The sequence below is a fragment of the Lichenostomus cassidix genome, unplaced genomic scaffold (assembly GCF_008360975.1).
Source record: "Lichenostomus cassidix isolate B80296 unplaced genomic scaffold, HeHo_3.0 HiC_scaffold_33, whole genome shotgun sequence".
NCBI lineage: Eukaryota > Metazoa > Chordata > Aves > Passeriformes > Meliphagidae > Lichenostomus > Lichenostomus cassidix.
The window spans coordinates 2,793,655-2,813,179 of NW_028147632.1; the positions used below are offsets into that span (position 1 = coordinate 2,793,655).

At 56.2% G+C, this 19,525-nt stretch overlaps 2 protein-coding genes and 1 long non-coding RNA gene across 3 annotated transcripts in view; 2 read left to right on the forward strand and 1 right to left on the reverse strand.

Moving 5' to 3' along the window:
- Positions 1–19,525, forward strand: part of LOC146421500 (C-type lectin domain family 2 member B-like) — a 149,470-nt gene that overhangs the window by 74,019 nt on the left and 55,926 nt on the right. The window lies entirely within an intron of this gene.
- Positions 1–19,525, forward strand: part of LOC146421503 (uncharacterized) — a 121,748-nt gene that overhangs the window by 46,297 nt on the left and 55,926 nt on the right. The window lies entirely within an intron of this gene.
- Positions 5,148–6,948, reverse strand: LOC146421507 (uncharacterized). The gene is made up of 3 exons (XR_014848677.1): positions 6,031–6,948; positions 5,602–5,706; positions 5,148–5,361 (listed from the first exon to the last, which is right to left on the reverse strand). It is a non-coding gene; the product is annotated as an uncharacterized LOC146421507 (long non-coding RNA).

Consider the following 19,525-nt stretch of genomic DNA (forward strand, 5'->3'; position numbering starts at 1 on the left):
AAATCAGCTTAAATGCCGTTAGGCGTTACTGCTCTTGAATCGTTAAATTCAGGTATAACTCACGTTCAGTTCAGGTATAAATGAGGTGAAATTCGAATATAAATCAGGTGAAATGCTGTTAGCTGTGACTCCTCTTGAATTGCTAAACTCTGTTATAAATGAAGTTAAATTCAGGTATGAATCCGGTTAAATGCTGTTAAATGTCACTCCTCTATTAAATTGTAAATTCAGACACAAAGATGGAATAAACGGGATTTTAGGAATTAAAATGCAGGATTTTTGGGAAAAGGGCAAGATTTTTGAGGATGGAATGGGATTTTGAGGATTAAAATGGTTTAGAAGTGGAAGGTTTTTTGCAAAATAAAATTTCATTTTTGAGGGGTGAAGTGGAATTTTGGAAATAAAATGGGATGTGGGAAATAAAGTGAATTTTTAGGGTTTTGAAGTGGATTTTTTAGGGAATGGAAGGGGATTTGAGGAAAAATAGTGGGATTTTGGGAATAAAAGTGGGAGTTTTGGGGAATAATAGGTTTTGGGAAATAAAGAGGATATTATTGGGAATGGAGTTTTGGGGAATAAAAGCAGAATTTGGGACATAGAAGCGGATTTTTGAGGCACAGAAGTGGATTTTTTTGCGAAGGAAAATGGATTTGGGGGGAATAAAGATGAATGTTTTGGGAATAAAGTGGAAATTTGGGGGAATGATATTTGGGGATGAAACGGATTTCTAGGGGTTTAAAGTGGGGTTTTTTTGGGGAATGAGAGCGAGGTTTCTTTCATGGAAGGGGATTTTGGGAAATACAAGTGGGTTTTTGGTGGGATAGAATGGTTTTCGGAGGGAATCAAATGGATGTTTTTTGGGAATGAAGAGGGATCTCTCCTCTCCTCTCCCCTCCCCTGCAGTTCTCCACCGGCAGCCGCAGAATTCGGGAAGCAGCAAAATGGGGACTTTTGGGGCCACCAAGGGAAGCCTGGAAAATGTCCTCTCTGAGCTGCGGGAATTCCTCTGCCCCTCACAGCCGCCAGGGAACAACCCCGAGGCTTCTCTGCTCCTCAAGCTTCCCCAAAATCTCCTGGCAGAACCGGATTGGAGCCCCAGGAGCAGCTTAGGGTGTGCTGGGGAGAGAACGGGAATGGAGAAAATGATGGAAGAAATGGGAATGGAGAAATTGGAACAAACGGGAATGGAGAAAATGATAGAACAAGCAGGAATGGAGAAAATGATGGAACAAACGGGAATGGAGAAATTGGAACAAACGGGAATGGAGAAAATGATGGAAGAAATGGGAATGGAGAAAATGATGGAACAAACGGGAATGAAACAGATGGGAATGAAACAAATAAAGGGAAATGAAACAAAAAAATGAAACAAACGGGAATGAAACAAATTAAACAAACAGGAATGAGACACTGACACCTCTCAGGGTGTGCCAGGGGTGAGGTGAGGACTTGGTGACCTGACCAGCTCTGATCCCGTTTTCCAGGAGCTCAGGGATGCAGGATTTGCCCCCCGGGCTGGACGCTGGAAAAGACCAAGTGCTACTGGAATTCCACTGAACAGAACCCTTGGAACAAGAGCTGGGAGGAGTGCAAGAGTCGGGGGGCAACGCTGCTGGTGCTGCAGGATCAGGAGGAGCTGGTGAGGGAATGCTGGGTTGGGAATGGGGGAAGGACAAGGGGCTGCTGCTGGGGGCTGGAGGTTCCCAAAATCCTGGGATGGGGATCAGCTGGTGAGGGAATGATGGGTTGGGAATGTGGGATGGACTGGGGGGCTGGTGGTGCCCCGGGAAGGGTGAGGAGGTTCCCCAAATCCCAGGATCAGCCCTTCCCTGTGTCACCCCCGGGTGCCTCTGAGGGACACAATGGGTCTCAGTCCTGGGCTGAGCACAGAGCCCATTTTGGGGTGACAATCCATGGCCATCAGGGTCACCGTCTGTCCTTCCCCCAGGAATTCCTCAGTGAATCCCTGAAGAAATTCAAACGCAGCTTCTGGACTGGGCTCTGGGTGCCTGAGGCTGGGATGGGCTGGACGTGGGTGAATGGCTCCAGCCTGGACAGAAACCGGTGAGCACTGGGGGTCAGGGGACACAAACACCCCAATGTCCCCTGAGGGACCCCAGGGGTGACCCAGGCTATCTCCTGTCCCTGCAGCTTCCAGCTTGAGGAGCGACCTGGAGAATGTGGGACAGTCAGGGGCAGCAGAATCATCCCTCAGAACTGCAACTTGATTTGCAGCGTATCTGCCAGAGAGAAGCTTCCTTACTCTGAGCTGGAGCTGGAGAGATGCTCAGGGGGGATGTGGGAGCTGGGCTGGAACAGGAAATTTACTGTTAATTTTTTACTGGGGTAAATGTACTGCATGTACTCCAACAGTAAATTCGGGATTCCTCGGCTGTTGCCATCAGCGTGGTCCAGAGCTGCTGTGGGCTTTTCTGCTGCTGTGAGGTTTTTCTCCAGGAGAAAAGTCCCAGAGAGCTTGGGAGGGAAATGGGAGGACATTGACCCTGCTGGGGTCAGTGAGGGGTTGGAAAGGTCTGAGTGCTCCGGGAGAGTCAAAGGAGAACTGTGCTCTCCTGAAGTTAAAGAGCTGCAAACGCTGATCCTCCTCCCCGTAACAGCTGACAGAACCCGCAGGCAGTGCTGCTGGTGAGCTCTGATCGCTCCGATCTGCTCCGGCAGAGCCCCAAGCTCTGCTCTCCCCAAATTCCCCTCCAGCACTTCCCCCGCCGCTGCAATCCCCGCCCGGCGGCTGAGCTGTCGCTGCTCGCCGGGAGAGTCACGGCATAAAACCTTCCTGGAAATGGTTTTTAGTGCCTGGGAGAGATTTCCTGGGGTTTCTGGGCTCTGCGGGTTGTGCGGCTCCTTCAGGGACACGGGGCGGCCGAGTGCAGCTTTTAGATTATTTATTTTATTTTATTCTTTACCTCTTCTTGCACTCGCAGCTCGCCCGTCCCTCGCTGCGGCTCCTTCAGTGACAAGGGGGGAGCGGACACGCACCTTAGGGCTGCTCTTTTGCTTACCGTTTATTCTATTTTTTATCTTTCCTGTCGTTCCCACCCCGCCCGTCTCCTCCCTGGCCCCGGGGCAGCACAAACCCCTCAGCGTGTCTCCGAAGGCCTCGCCCGCCGCCGCTCCCCGAGGCTCCCCGCGCCTCTGCCTCCATCCAGCGCTGCCGATGTCCCCAAGTCCCCAAACCGCGTTAAATTAGCTCAAATTCAGGTGGGAATGCCCAGTGCCTCCTCCAAGGGGTGGAATTGCACAATGGAATGATGGAATCCTGTGAGGCATCGCACACAGTCCCTCAGGAACACCCCTGGAGTCCCGCTGGGAGCACCTGCCATGGCTCTGAGGGGCTTCCCACGGGCTCGGGGTCTCTCAGGTATCTCTGCTCCGGCCTGGGCTCCTGCCGGGGCTGCAGGAGCTCTCTGCTCCATCCTGGACTCACCACAGCAGTTCCTTGCCCTCCTGCCCAGCCCGGGACGTTCCAGGGCAATCCCGAGTCTGAGTTTGAGGCTCCGCGGAGCTTCGAGCCCCTCACAGACCTTTTTATAGAACCCGCCCAAAGCCCGCCCTTCGCACCCATTGGCTGATGTTCCCGCCCAAACACCACTGCTCCTTTTGATTGGCCGAATCTCCCGCCACTCCTCGTTCTCGAACTCTGATTGGTCAGAACGCGACTGAGGGACAATCCCGCCTTGTCCCCACATCGCTTTCATTTCCCCCAAAAAGCCAAAATCTCCCCAAACCCCTTGGGCTGAGCGGAGGAACAGACAGGGTTTGGGCAGAAAACTCCCAAATCGTTGATCCCCAGGCTGGGAAGGACAAACGGAACCCAACTGATTTGGGAGCTCCAGCAGCTCCTCTCTGCCGGCCCAGCTGAAGGCCTCGCTGGCTGCTGGAGGCTGCACGGGCAGACTGGGAGCACTGGGAGCACTGGGAAGAGGCTCTGGCTCGGCTGAAGCCCCCGGGGCAGGGGGAGCAGGGCAAGGGACAGGACTGCAGGTGCTGAGGGGACACGAGGGACAGTGTGGCCTTGATTAGCTTTTATTTAAAAAATAATAAAATAATACTGTAAATAAGAACAACAGCAACATTGGCACCATAAATACTGATGGAGATCACACAAGGCCATGGCAGAAAGTTCTGAGTTGGAAGGGACAGCAAGGATGCACTCCAGCCCTTCAGCCAATGGCCCCCGTGGGGTCAAATGCACACCTTGGCATTACTGGTACCTTACAGCAAGGCAGGTCACACCCAGAGGGAAGCACCTGTTTGTAGTGTGTATGCAAAGCAGTAGATCGATGTATATGTGCAAGATTAGTGTAGAAATACAGTGTCAGGAGAATGTGTTTGAAATCTCTTTCCATGGCAATATATCCACATATATAGAAAAGATCACTGTAGAAAAATGTAGTGCAAGAGAAACAGGATTAGTTCTGGAATGGTTGCAGAAGGAGAAACAAACCCCCAGCCCCAGGCAAAGCAGCCACAGATCAGCTTCCTCATCATCTCCTCCCCCTGCAGGTTCATCTCCTGCAGATAAGGCACTGAGGTGATCATGAGATCAGAACCTGAGGTGACCCTGAGCAGAGGCACTGAGGTGATCAGGAGAAAAAATACTGAGATGACTCTGAGGGTCAGTGCAAGGCAGATGCTGTGGCTGAGGAAGGAACTCCCTTTGCTAGGGAGGAAGAAATGACCCTTTGACTGCCCAGCATGGAGAAGATCCTTCTTCCTCTGTCACAGGTGAGTTTGGGGTCTGCTGCAGATATACTGCATCTCATTTGAGCAGGGCTGTCTCCTGAGACAATTCTCAGCCAGGTGCACACAGTCTGCATTGCCCAGCACAGGAACCCTGCAGGAAAAAGCAGAGACAGTGCTGGAACCTCAGAAAAACACCTTGTGCCCCTGTGCCCCCCAGGCCCTGCCTGTGCCCCCAGCACTCACGAGGAGCTGAAGTTGCTGCCATCCACCCACTGCAGCTGCTGGTCCTTTCTGTGCAGCCCGAGCCAGTAATCGTCGTTCTTGCTGAAATGGAACAGGATCTCCTGGCAAGGAGAGAGGAGCAGATAATGGGAGCTGCAGCCCTGGCCCAGGAGCTCTCCAGGCTCCCCTCAGCCACCCCAAACCCCTCATTCACCATTTCCCAATCCTTGAGCACGGCCAGGGAGGCCTCGAGCTCAGAACACCGAGCCTTAGCCTGGTCCCAGGAGCGATGATCCATCGAGAGGAAGTAGCAGGTCCCGTTGTACCCAACCCAGCCATGGGGACAGGCCAGCAGCCGTGGAGTGTCAGATGTAACCGGAGTGTCAGATGTAACCGGAGTAACTGCAGTAACTGGAGTGTCTCTGTGCATTCTCCCTGCGGAGCAAACAGCACAAGGTCTGAGCATTCTCCCCTCACGGAGCAGCCCGAGCTCCCATTGGCTGATTTTCCCGCTCAAATTCCGCCACCCCCAGCGATTGGCTGATTCAGCCGTCACTCCTCGTTCTCCCGCGCGCTGATTGTTCAGAGCGGGGCTGAGGGACGATCCCGGCCGTGAGGGAGCAGTGAGCCCGCAGTGCCCCGAGGGGTTGGGCTGAGGCTGCTGCTCCTCCTTACCTGACACAGCAGCCAAGGACACCGCCAGAGCCACAGCCAGGAGCAGGAGCAGAGTCAGCATCAGCAGGGTGAGCACGGGATGGGATCTGATCCACTCAGCAGGAGCTGGAAAGAGGCATAGGCTGTGAGCATGGAGCTGTCCTGAGCAGGCCCAGCCCTCACATCTCCCACCTAACGCCCAGGGAGCACAGCAGGGACCCTCAGCCCGTGTGCCACTCACTGAGCTGGCAGCACGAACAGGGACAAGGGACACAGGTGTGGGGACAGCCAGGGCAGCAGAACTGCCCAGGGCCAGGGCTGTCAGTCCAGCAGAGCACCAGGCCTCTTCCAGAGCCCTGGACACAGCCACACCCTGCCAGCCCTGTGCTCCTGGGCTCACACTGCCCATTGTCCCCTCCCTAGAGGCCACAGCGCTGGCCCTGCACTCACCCAGATATCTTCTGAGGCTCTTTGTGTGTGTGACTCCCATTGCTGATCCATCCTGGCACTTCTCTCCAATGCCATTCCTGGGCTGGGATTCACTCTGCCCCAACAGAGAAGCAGCTTCTCCCTGCCTGTGCCCAGCAGGGTCTGGCAGCTGAGGCAATCCTGTCCCTCTGGTTGCTGATCCATTCTGGGCACCCAGGGCATCCTCGGGAATCTCAACAACAGCTTCATCCTTCCTTGGTCTCATTTCAGACTCACAAATCGAATCTCTCTGGTTGTGCTCAGCAGCATGTGGCATCCAAGGCAGCTCTGTCTGCTCAGTTCCTGACCCGTGCTCAGGATTCTGCTGCTCCTCTGGCCTCCCAGAGCTGGAGCCATAGCTGGAGCCACTCTCCTTCCCTTGGCTCCCTACAGACGTACAGCTGCCATGGCTCTGCTCCTCACCAAGAGGATTTGGCATCTGATGGAAGTCCCAAGCAGCCTCTCCATCCCCAGGGCACAATCCACTCTTCACATCTTGGCTCACTGCAAACTTAGAGCACTGATCTTGCCCCAGAGACATCAGCCCTGATGGTCCAGGAGCACCGATTTGAGCTTCCAGTGCACTTTTACAGACGCTGTCCTGGCCGCCTGGGGGGCACACGATGAGAGGCCCCGGCTGGTGCTGGCTCTGGAAGGCGCTGCCAGCTCAGCCCTGCCCTGTCTCTGCTCCCCGGCAGCACCTGGGGACACAAACACAGTGTCAGAGAGCTCCGGGCCCAGCTTGGCCCTGCAGCCCCAACCCCTCTGGCTGTGCAGCTCCGGGCTGGGACAGGCAGGGACAGTTAGGGACAGGCAGGGACAGTTAGGGACAGGCAGGGACAGCGCCCGGGAGCTGCCGAGTGCGGGAACAGGGCAGCTGCGGATCGGGCTCAGCCTGCCGGCGGGACAAAAAAAAGAAAAAACAGCAGCCCTGAGGGGCTCAGCATTGTCCCCTGCATGCCCTGCGCTGAGGGTTGGAGGTCAGGGACAGCGAGCGGAAGCAGCGCCCTTTATTTCCCCGTCGGATACGGGACGCGGAGCCTGCCAGGAAAGCGTAATGTGATGGCGAGTGCGAGCGGGCGGCCAGCAGGTGGCAGGATCCGCGTGACGTCACAGTCGCCTCTCCTCGCGCGCCCTTGCTCCCTTGGCAGACACACTCAAGTTCCTTCCATCCCCTGCCAGCCCCAGGCACGGATATCTCCCGCTGCACCAGGGGCGCCCAGCCCGGTGCCGCATGGCCGGGAACAGTCCCGGGAACGGGACAGCCACCTCTGTGCTACCCACAGCACTCGGGACGAGCCAGCGCTGCTCTGGCAGCAGCGGCAAGGAGACCGCGGGCAGCCGCTCCCTCAGCGGCCTCAGGCCAGCGGCAACACGGCGCCACAGCCAGCGAGGGAGGGAGACGGGAGAAGGAAGCCGCCACAGCCCCCCTGCCGCCCCCTCCATCCACCCGCAGCGAGCCCCGAGCCCCGGCACAAGGCAGCGCGGCTCCCACCTGCGCTGGGACAGCCTCTCCGAGCTCTGCCGCCTCCCCGCGCTCTGCTCCGATCACTGCCGCCGCTCCCGGGTACCACACGGGATGCGCACCCCACGCTGCCGATCCCGCAAGTCCGAGAAACCTTGTACTGGTAGAGCGGAGCTGATGCTTAAGCTAGGCCTTGCCATGCGGCGCGGTCAATCACAGAGGACGCTACGAGAGGGGAGGAGCCTCGCCGCTGGTGGAGGGGATGAGCGATAATCCCGGGCACCCGTAACGCCCTGAGGGCCGACGGCGACTCCGGTGACGTTGCGGTGCTGTCCGTTGACGGCAGCTCGCTTTGGCCCCCGCTCCCGCCCTCCCCTCCTCCAGTTTTTCCCGAGACCGGGGCGATGGCGGACCTGGCTCACGACCTACGGTCCTGTTCCCCGAGATTGTACCGGCAATGGGCCGAGCGGCTGGGAACGGGTGCCGCCTACTGCACTGCTACCGTGAATGGGGCCGAGCGGCTGGGAACAGGTCCTGCTGCTCGCTCCATCACCCGAATCCCCCTGAGCGGCTGGGAACAGGTCCTGCCGACTGCACCGCTACCGGGAATGGGGCCAAGCGGCTGGGAACAGGTCCTGCCGTCGACCGTCCCGCTGGTGGTGGAGCAGACCGGGAGCGGACTCCCTGTCACTCTCGCAGGCGCCAGCTCCTGGCGCACTCTCCGTGATGACACCGTTCGCTTCGGAACGGGCTCGGGAGATGACGTCGCGACCGGTGACAGCCGAGCGAGCAGAGCTGGCAGGGCTGGGGCTGCCCGGCCAGCCTGAGCCCGCAGCACTCGCCCTGCCGCCTCTCAAATGACAGATTCGACAGAAACGGACAGTAGCGCTAGTTCACATAAACCCTGAAGAAGGAGATCAGGAAACAGCAACGAGACGAAAGAGGGGTTCAGAAACAGCAAAAAAGGCCACGGGAGAACGTAGCCCCATAGCCAAGAGGATGAGAGCTAGAAGGAAAGAGGAGCCGGTTGTACAAGCCCCCCTGAGACAGGCTGCTGGAAACCAGGAACCCGGATAGATCAAGGTCCCACACTCTCTTGTAGAATTAGAACAGTGGGAAAGCACCGTTGGGAAGCATAAAGAAAATCCAGAAAGAGTCGCTAACTTAGTGCAGAGGGCAATTTCCACACAGAACCCTGACTGGAGAGACTTGAGAGCAATGATGGAAACGCTGCTCGATCCTGTTGAAAGAGAGATGGTTGATAAGGCTATCAAAGCTCCTGGAGATGCACAGATAACAGTGGAATGCTCCAGGGCACCACTGCCAAAATGTTCCCAACAGAAGATCCATGCTGGAACCCAAATGTTCCAGACCACATGGCTAGGCTAAACAATTCCAGAGTCTCATCTGTATGGGTTACGACACGGTGTCCCAAAGGCTTGAAATTTGTCAAAGCTGTATGAGATAAGACAAGATCTAGATGAATCTCCCACTGAATTCCTAAATAGGCTAAGAGAAGCTGCACTCAAACACACAAACCTAGATCCTGATTCGAGTGATGGAAGAGCACATCTAAGTCCTCTACTTCTGGGCAAAGCTAGCAGTGATATAAGGAGAAAACTGCAGGAGCTAGGCAGGGAACATGACCTGAACAGGTTGTTAAAGGTAGCTGGGAAAGTATATGGAGATAGAGGTCCTAGTGGTCCTAGTGGCAAAGTTAGACAACCTAGTCAGAAAAGTAGCCAGGAGAAATCATCCAAGGGCAGCTCTCCTTCTCCAGACAAAGATCAATGTGCCTTTTGTAAAGAAAAGGGACATTGGAAGAAGGACTGTCCCAAGTTGAAGAAGAAATCCTCAGTCCCCCAACTAGCTGTGGAACCGGGATCAGGACTGGGATCAGATTTGGGATCGGGATTGGGACCCAATTCGGGATTGGGATCCAATTCGGGATTGGGATCGGGATCACATCAGATTCGGGATCAGGATCAGATCTGGAATGAAGGGGACCGAAGGGCTCTCCCCCAGCAGAGCCTTTGGTTAGAGCTAAGCCGGGGAAAGACGATGTTGAATTTTTGGTAGATTCCAGGGCAGTGTGTTCTCTGCTAAATACTTTAGAAGGGAAATTAAGTCAAGATACTGATTTAGGGTAAAATAGAAATTACTAATGTAAAAGAGCTAGAAGCTGGATAATAGTAATAATAATATTTTTAAACTGATTTAGAGAGCCAGAGATTGTATAATGATTTACTAAGATATGCCAGCTGCGATCCATTTATTATTTTCTTAATGAATTTGTGCCTACCTGGTATCGGGGAGGATGGAGAGAAGAGGCCAAGTAATTGAGAGAAACCACCAAGTGTAACTGAGCATCCTGCCCTTGGACCCTGAACTGGTACAAGTTGGTTCTTAGGCTTGGACTAGGACCAAGGACCAAGGGAGCATGCGCAAGGGAACAGGGTGAACAGTTCATCGTGATGAAGAGGATGGAATCTGTCATAATTAATCATCGGGACCATTGCCCACAATTAATTTGAGACACTGCGCTTGCGCGAGCATATTTAAATGAACTTTGAACTCATTATAATACGAAGCGGGGATAGGTAATGAATATGTATAGGGGCTTTGTCTAACTTCATGCATATGTAATCTGTAACCTAATATAAACCTAGTGAAGTGCTGGTGAGGTGTGCATGCCTTTGGAGGGGCTACCCGCCATGCACCCCAGCTGGAATAAACACAGACCTACTTCATAACTATCTGAGTTGTGGAGTCAATTCCGTGCTTCAATACTGCAAAGGTTATTGGACCTGCAGGAGTAACTGAAACACAGCCTTTCTTCAAACCTTTGAAATTCAAACTGGGGAAGCACTGGGTAACTCATCAATTTCTCTATATGCCCAACTCCCCAAAACCGTTGCTCGGGAGGGATTTACTGGAGAAATTAGAGGCTGAAATTAAATTTAAAAAGGGACAGGGCCTACAAGTCATAATTCCTGAGTCTAAATTTGTCGAAGTTGCTGTGCTTTTTATACAGCAGAAGTGTGGTGAAATCCCCGCAGAGATTGAAAATACTGTCAGTCCAACAGTGTGGGCCAGGGATGTTCTGGGAAGATCCAAACGAGCAGAACCAGTGAGTGTTGCACTGAAACCAGGAGCAATCCGGGTGAGACAAAAGCAACACCCTTGAAAACCAGAAAGCCGTGAGGGACTAGCAGCTGTGATTGAAAAGTTCCTTAAATTGGGGCTGTTGGTGGAATGTGAATCCAACTACGACACGCCCATCCTGCCGGTCAAGAAGGCTGATGACAAAAGTTCTAGATGAGTGCAGGATTTCAGGGCAATTAACAAGATCACAGAGGACATACATCCAACTGTACTGAACCCCTACACTCTTTTGACCACACTGACAAATGAACTGGAGGGCACACGATGAGAGGCCCCGGCTGGTGCTGGCTCTGGAAGGCACTGCCAGCTCAGCCCTGCCCTGTTGTCAGAGACTGAAATAGTTCATGCCTCAAACATTGATACAAAGTTTTGCTCATTGTAACAAAAACCGTATAAAGATGCTACAATCAAAGAAAGCTCCCTGAAGATACCTGACTGGGACTTTGGACTGAGTCAAACTGCTGAGATTCCATAAAGGGAAACCTATTGTTCAATCATTTCAGGCTGAGGGAAAGGTGTGCACATACAAAGGCCAAAGGCACCAGGTGCTCTGAGAATCATCCCTGGCTGAGTTTGGGGTGGGGGCAGAGCACAGCTCACAGAAGCCAGGTTGACACAAACTGCCCAGCTGTGGAACCCCCAACCCCACAGGCCTCATCCACGGGACTTTCACGTGAGAGGAGCTGAGGGGAGTCACAATCCATCACAGATCCCCCAAATGCTCCAGGAGTGCAGGTGATGCAAGCAGAGTCTGCTGCTAGAGGCTGCCCCTGCCCCGGGGGGACATGCTGGACATTGCCCCTGGCCTGAGTGTATATTAACCCTTGGCACTCTGTGCTTTTTGGGGGGACCATCACCACCAAGAAGAGCAGCTGGAGAGGATCAACACAACATTACTGGGATCCACGGATGGTGATATTTTCTCTTTCCCTCTTTCTGTCCCCCCCACCTCTTTTCTTACTTCTCTTTTTCTCTCTTTTCTTCTCTCTCTCTCTCATATTTTCTATCAAATAAAACCCATACTATTGATTGGCATATGGTCTCGTTTGTACCTTAATTCGGGCAGAGGTATTTCTAAAGAACCTTAATATTTGGATCATAATACCTGTCTCTGCTCCCCGGCAGCACCTGGGGACACAAACACAGTGTCAGAGAGCTCCGGGCCCAGCTTAGCCCTGCAGCCCCAACCCCTCTGGCTGTGCAGCTCCGGGCTGGGACAGGCAGGAACAGTTAGGGACAGGCAGGGACAGTTAGGCACAGCGCCCGGGAGCTGCCGAGGGCGGGAACAGGGCAGCTGCGGATCGGGCTCAGCCTGCTGGGTGGGAGGAACCAGCAGCCCTGAGTGGCTCAGCATTGCTCCCTGCATGCCCTGCGCTGAGGGTTGGAGCTCAGGGACAGCGAGCGCTGCAACGCCCGGTTGGTTCTTGCTGTTGCCAGGAGGCGGAACCCGGTAGGGAGTGCGGAAGTGAGAGTGCGGAAGACGGCGCGGACATAGCGGCGCGCAGGTATCGCGGTAGGCCACCAACCCAATATGGCGGGAGCCCTGGCGGCCCGCCAAATACCCCGAACTGCTCTCTTTTCTCCTCCAGATCGCTTGGCTTGGCAGACACACTCAAGTTCCTTCCATCGCCTGCCAGCCCCGGGCACGGACAGGTCCCGCTGCACCAGGGGCGCCCAGCCCGGTGCCGCACGGCCGGGAACAGTCCCGGCAAAGAGAGTGTGCTGTGCTGTTCTGTTCTGTGCTACCGACAGCAAGCGGGACGAGCCAGCGGGCAGCCGCTCCCTCAGCGGCCTCAGGCCAGCGGCAACACGGCGCCATAGCCAGGGAGGGAGGGAGACGGGAGAAAGAAGCCGCCCCAGCCCCCCTGCATCCCCTCCATCCGCCCGCAGCGAGCCCCGAGCCCCGGCACAAGGCAGCGCGGCTCCCACCTGCGCTGGGACAGCCTCTCCGAGCTCCGCCGCCTCCCCGAGCTCTGCTCCGATCGCTGCCGCCGCTGCTCTCCCAGCTCCGCCGCCCCCCGCGTTCTAGCTCCGCCGGACCCCAAGTCCCGCTGCGCTCCGCTCCTCCAATCCCCGCCTCCGCTCCTCCAGTCCAATCCCCGCCTCCGCTCCTCCAGTCCAATCCCCGCCGCCGCTCCTCCAGTCCCCGCCTCCGCTCCGCCCGCCGCTCCGCCCCGGCGTCGCCCACTGCCTGCCCGGCTCCGCCCCACTGCCTGCCCGGCTCCGCCCCACTGCCTGCCCGCCTCCGCCCCACAGCCTGCCCCCCTCCGCCCCCCCGCACAGTCCATCCCCACCCCGCGCAGTCGCAGCGGCGAACAGGTCCGGATCGGGGCAAGGGGCGGAAATGGGTTTGATTTCTCTCAGCTTTACAGTTCCAGGGTGACTCATGGTAAATGCTGCTAGCTGTTACTGCTCTGTGGAACTGGTAATTCACGTGTGGAATCTGATTAAATGCTGCTAGGCGATACTCCTCTCGAATTGCTAAATTCAGGAGTAAATCAGGTTAAATTCAGGTATAAATCAGGTTAAACGCTGTTAAACGTTACTCCTCTATTAAATCGTTAAACTCAGACACACAGAGGGATTGGGAGTGACCCGGAGATAACCAGAGAGATAAAGACTATGAACAGAACATTCGCCGGGACCTTGTGGTTATCAGCAGGACATGGTGGATATCACAAACAGCTACCCCACACCACCTCCAGCAGGGCTGAAGACATCCTGGCCTGGAAAAAAGACTGATGAGAAAAACTGAAGAATGAAGAATCTAATCAGCATCAGAGGTGAAGAGATTCGAATCCAATAGGAAACTGAATACTGGGGGTTTGCTCAACTTTAGACCAATGAACACTGAGCCAATGCTTTCCTATGTATTTTTACTGTATAAAATATCTGAAGATTCGGGTAAAAGCGTGTATCGTGGAATGATTCTCCCTGCACAGCCAGGCTGTGTGTGGATGAGATGATTTCTGTGGTACATCCTGACCAGAACAACATCCTGGCCAGATAATAAAGTAATGCCTTGACTCTCTGACATTAAAAATGTTGTTAGAGAGTTTTATATTTTTTTCCCGCAGATTCGGTGACACCTCGTGTCCCCTCAGCACCTGCAGCCCTGTCCCTTGCCCTGCTGCCCCTGCCCCGGGGGCTTCAGCCGAGCCAGAGCCTCTTCCCAGTGCTCCCAGTGCTCCCAGTCTGCCCGTGCAGCCTCCAGCAGCCAGCGAGGCCTTCAGCTGGGCCGGCAGAGAGGAGCTGCTGGAGCTCCCAAATCAGTTGGGTTCCGTTTGTCCTTCCCAACCTGAGGAACAACGATTTGGGAGTTTTGTGCCCAAACCCTGTCCGTTCCTCCGCTCAGCCCGAGGGGTTTGGGGAGATTTTGGCTTTTTGGGGGAAATGAAAGCGATGTGGGGACAAGGCGGGATTGTCCCTCAGCGGCGTTCTGACCAATCAGAGTTCGAGAACGAGGAGTGGCGGGAGAATGAGCCAATGGGAGTGGAGGGCGGGATGTCCGCAGGGTATATAAAGGGCTCAGGGACCTCCGCAGAGGTTTTTAAAATGTCGGAGGAGAAAAAGGCCTGGAATGTCCCGGGCCGTGCTGGACGCCAAGGAACCGCTGCTGCTCTGAACTGGCGGGAGGTGAAAACCGCTGTGACACTGTCCTCCTCACCCTGGTGTCCCTCGACAGCACACAATCCCTCAGGAACAGGCTGCTCCAGCAGGGATCCCCCACAAGTCCCGCCAGCAGCCACTTCCATGGCTCTGCAGGAGCTTCCCATGGCTCAGGGTCTCTCTCAGGCATCCCCTGCTCCGGCCTGGGCTCCTGCCGGGGCTGCAGGGGAGTCCCTGCTCCATCCCGGCCTCACCCACAGCTCACACCGAGCTCCCGGCGGCTGAGGGCAGCAGCGATTCTTTGTACTCCTGCCCGGGCTGGGACACTGCAGGGCTGAGGAGCCAAAAAGCGAATTTCGGCCACAACCCCGGGATTGTGCCTGGAGCGACCGGGGCGAGTATGTGCCGTGTGCAGAGCCCGCGCCTCGCTGCCATTGGCTGGCTATGCCGTCACTCCGAATTCTCGCGCGGGGATTGGTCAGACCGGGACAAGCACCGCCCCGGCGCCGCCATTGGCGGAGGGTCAGTGAGGGCTCGGGAGCGACAGCGGCCGGAGCGGTGAGGCGGCGGAGCTCGGCGGGGAGCGCAGCGCAGTGACCCGGGAACGGGACAGCCACCTGCGTGCGATCCGCAGCACCGGGACGAGCCAGCGCTGCTCCGGCAGCAGCGGCAAGGAGACCGCGGGCAGCCGCTCCCTCAGCGGCCTCAGGCCAGCGGCAACACGGCGCCACAGCCAGCGAGGGAGGGAGGGAGAGAGACGGGAGAAGGAAGCCGCCACAGCCCCCCTGCCGCCCCCTGCATCCCCTCCATCCGCCCGCAGCGAGCCCCGAGCCCTGGCACAAGGCAGCGCGGCTCCCACCTGCGCTGGGACAGCCTCTCCGAGCTCCGCCGCCCCTCCCCGAGCTCAGCCCGATCGCACCTCCCCGGCTCCGCCTACCCCTCCGCAGCTCTACTCCGCCCGCCGCTTACAGGCGGCTCCGCCCCTCCCCGGCTCTCCACCGCCGCTCCCCGGGCTCTGCTCCGCCAGCCGCCCCTTCCCGGCCGCACATTCCACCCGCACCCCGCGCAGTCACAGCCGGCAGCAGCGGCGAACGGGTCCGGATCGGGAAAAGGGCGGAAAGGGGCAGAATGGGGTTGGATTTCTCTTCTCAACTTTATAAATCCAGTGTGAATCAGGGGAAATGCTGTTAGCTGTTACTGCTCTTGAATAGCTACATTCAGGCATTAATCAGCTTAAATTCAGGTATAAATCAGCTTAAATGCTCTGTGGAATTGTTAATTTCAGACACAAAGAGGGAATAAAAGGGATTTTGGAAATTAAAATGGAGTGTTTTTGGGAGAAAGAGTAGGATTTTGGGGGATGGAATAGGATTTTGAGGAATAAAATGGTTTGGGAGTGGAACTCTTTTGCGAGACAGAAGTGGGTTTTTGAGGGGTGAAGTGGAATTTTGGGAACAAAACGCATTTTCAGGAGGTTGAGGTGGGGTATCTCGGATATGTCGGCAATGTCCCCATAGCCCCCCCCAGACCCCTCCGCGGCGCCAAAAAACCCGCAGTTCTCCACAGACAAACCCCAAAACTTACCAGGAATCCCCACGTCTCTCCCGCTCCCAAAGCTGCCTCCGTCCGAGTTGCCATCCTGCCCAGAGCCGAACCAAAATGGCGCCGCGCTGCTCGCGGAGAAGTCACTTCTTCCGGCTCCTCCTCCTTCCCCCGGCGGGGCCCCGGTGAGAGTCACGTGATCTCGCTGGGCGTGACCCAACTGCGGAGCGGATGGTGCAGCTTTGTCTCCTTCATTACTTTATTTCTTTGGCAATAAATCCTTGTTCGTCCTCCCCGCTGTCCCTCGTGTCCCCTCAGCACCTGCAGCCCTGTCCCTTGCCCTGCTCCCCCTGCCCCGGGGGCTTCAGCCGAGCCAGAGCCTCTTCCCAGTGCTCCCAGTGCTCCCAGTCTGCCCGTGCAGCCTCCAGCAGCCAGCGAGGCCTTCAGCTGGGCCGGCAGAGAGGAGCTGCTGGAGCTCCCAAATCAGTTGGGTTCCGTTTGTCCTTCCCAGCCTGGGGAACAACGATTTGGGAGTTTTGTGCCCAAACGCTGTGCGTTCCTCCGCTCAGCCCAAGGGGTTTGGGGAGATTTTGGCTTTTTGGGGAAACCAAAGCGATGCACGGAGCTCACCCAGCACAGGGCAGCTCTGCAGGTGCTGAGCTGGATTGAGCCTGGCAGAGGAGCAAAGTGGCTCAAGGATGGCAAAACAGGGATTAATTAACCATTAATTAACCTGACAAATTGCTCCTAATTAGCGGGTAGCAGAAGTGAGGCCCCAGGCGCTGAGTCAGCACCACCACCCTCAGGGCTGGGAAAGCAAAGCTGGTGGCTCGACAAAGCACTTTGTGTCTATATTCAGATACCTCTAGCATTTCATTGATCAATTCTCCAATGTTTCATTTCTCCTTCAATGACATTTTACCAACTCCCACCTCTCAGAGATCAGGGCCAACCTCCTGCTCTTCTATTTTCACCATTTTAGTGCAGCCAGGAGAGGTTTTTATGGCAGCACCTCCTGCCACGACTCCCTCTCCTTTTCTCCATGGGGACAAACCCCAAACCCCCATTTCCCTTCCCCTGGAGACAAAATCCCACCCCTCCCAGCCCCTCCCCGGGCTGTCAGGGCTGTGACGAGGGCAGGAAGCTCCAGTCCAGCGGTCAGAGATGCTTTGGCTTCCTGTCCCCTCCTCTGAGCCACCAGTGCAGTGTCCCCAGGCTGTCCCCAGGCTGTCCCCAAGCTCTGCAGGGACATGGAGGATGAAGAAGGCTACATGGCGTTGGACCAACGGAGCAAGCGGGGGGCTGCAGGGAGATCCTCAGCCCTGCAGGGTGCAGGTAAAGGGGTTCAGCCCCTCTGGGGACCCCCAGGTGGGTGGGGGACAGGAATTGGGGGATGCTGGGGCTGCTTTTGGGGTGGAATGGCTTTGGTGCTCAGGGATCACTTTACCTCCTCCTCATCCTCCTCCTCTTGGGCTCAAAGCTGGGTTTGTGGGATGATTTCTAAGCCCTGACTCCCCCAGGCTCCTGTCTGAGCTTCATGTCTGCGTGGAGAGGCTGAGCTGGGCTAACTGAACTCCACACCAATCACTGTTCCAGGGTTTGGTTCTTCCTGGGGGTCACTGATTGGAACAAAAGCCCCAAATCTGCCCCAGTTCTGCAGCCCTGCCATGCTGAAGGGCTGCTGATGCTTTTGGAAATCCTCATCCAGCTCCTGATGCTCCTTGTCCATCGTGCCTGAGCTTCTGGGGGTTCCTGCTTTGTTTCCTTCATCTGCTCCTTGTGCTTTTTCCTGCTGACTCCAGTTTGGGTTTCCCTGTGGAGAAAAACCAGCAGGAGAATCAAAACTGATTGGGTTGGGAAAGACCTCGAAGATCACAAAATCCAACCATTAATTAAAAGATTTAATTCCTGCTGCGAGTAACTCTGCAGGGAAAACCCATCGAGGTTTGAACCCTGGGGGCTGCCGGGCTCTGAGCTGCTCTTGGGGACAAAACAACCCAAATCTGTGGGGTGACACCGTGCGATCTGCTGTCCCCTGCAGCTCCAGGCTGTCCTCGGTGGCACCGCGTGGCGCTCGGGGCTGGCTGGACCGGGAATGTCCTGCTGGGAGTGGCCGTGGTGGCTCTGGGCTGCTCGTGTGAGTGTGGGGAGGGGACAGGGGGGACACGGGGGGACACGGGGACAGCCTGACAGCGGGGAGGTGACCCGGGGGGTTGTGTGGCCATGGGGAAAATGTCTCGGGTGGGTCGGACAGCCCCGGGCTGAACTCGGGCTCACCCAGAGCCACCATTCCAGCAGCCCCGTGCCCAGCTGGTGGAACATGGCTGTTGTCACCCCCAGCACCCCCAAACCCCCCCGGGCAGGCGGCAGGGAGACCCCGATGGCTGCTGGATGTCGGGGAGACCCCCAGAGGGGCAGGGCTGGGGGAAACCCCCCCAAACCCAGGGCTGCCAGCTGTGTCCGTGTGGGGCAGGGGGTGCTGAGCAGCTCCTCAGCCTGGCCGCAGAGCCTTGAGGGGGACAGAGGCTCTGCGGCTCTCTGAGGTGGCACCAGAGCCGCGGTGACACCTCGAGGGGCCACGTCCTGCCACCGGCACGAAGCCACCGTGGGTGGGGACAGCTGTGAGCAGGGAGAGCTCAGGGCTGCACAGTTTGGGGCTGGCAAGGTGCTGTTCTTGCTAAACTTCCTTCCTGCCTTCCTCTCCTTCCTCCTTTCCTTTCCCTTTCCCTCTTCCTTCCCCTGCAGTTCTCCGGGACACCAAGGGAAGCCTGGAAAATGTCCTCTCTGAGCTGCGGGAATTCCTCTGCCCCTCACAGCCGCCAGGGAACAACCCCGAGGCTTCTCTGCTCCTCAAGCTTCCCCAAAATCTCCTGGCAGAACCGGATTGGAGCCCCAGGAGCAGCTTAGGGTGTGCTGGGGAGAGAACGGGAATGGAGAAAATGATGGAACAAACGGGAATGGAGAAATTGGAACAAACGGGAATGGAGAAAATGATGGAAGAAATGGGAATGGAGAAAATGATGGAACAAGCAGGAATGGAGAAAATGATGGAACAAACGGGAATGAAACAGATGGGAATGAAACAAATGAAACAAAGGGAAATGAAACAAAACAAACTAAACAAACGGGAATGAAACAAATGAAACAAACAGCAATGAGACACTGACACCTCTCAGGGTGTGCCAGGGGTGAGGGGAGGACTTGGTGACCTGACCAGCTCTGATCCCGTTTTCCAGGAGCTCAGGGATGCAGGATTTGCCCCCCGGGCTGGACGCTGGAAAAGACCAAGTGCTACTGGAATTCCACTGAACAGAACCCTTGGAACAAGAGCTGGGAGAAGTGCAAGAGTCGGGGGGCAACGCTGCTGGTGCTGCAGGATCAGGAGGAGCTGGTGAGGGAATGATGGGGTTGGGAATGTGGGAAGGACAAGGGGCTGCTGCTGGGGGCTGGAGGTTCCCAAAATCCTGGGATGGGGATGAGCTGGTGAGGGAATGCTGGGTTGGGAATGTGGGATGGACTGGGGGCTGGTGGTGCCCCAGGAAGGGTGAGGAGGTTCCCCAAATCCCAGGATCAGCCCTTCCCTGTGTCACCCCCGGGTGCCTCTGAGGGACACAATGGGTCTCAGTCCTGGGCTGAGCACAGAGCCCATTTTGGGGTGACAATCCATGGCCATCAGGGTCACCGTCTGTCCTTCCC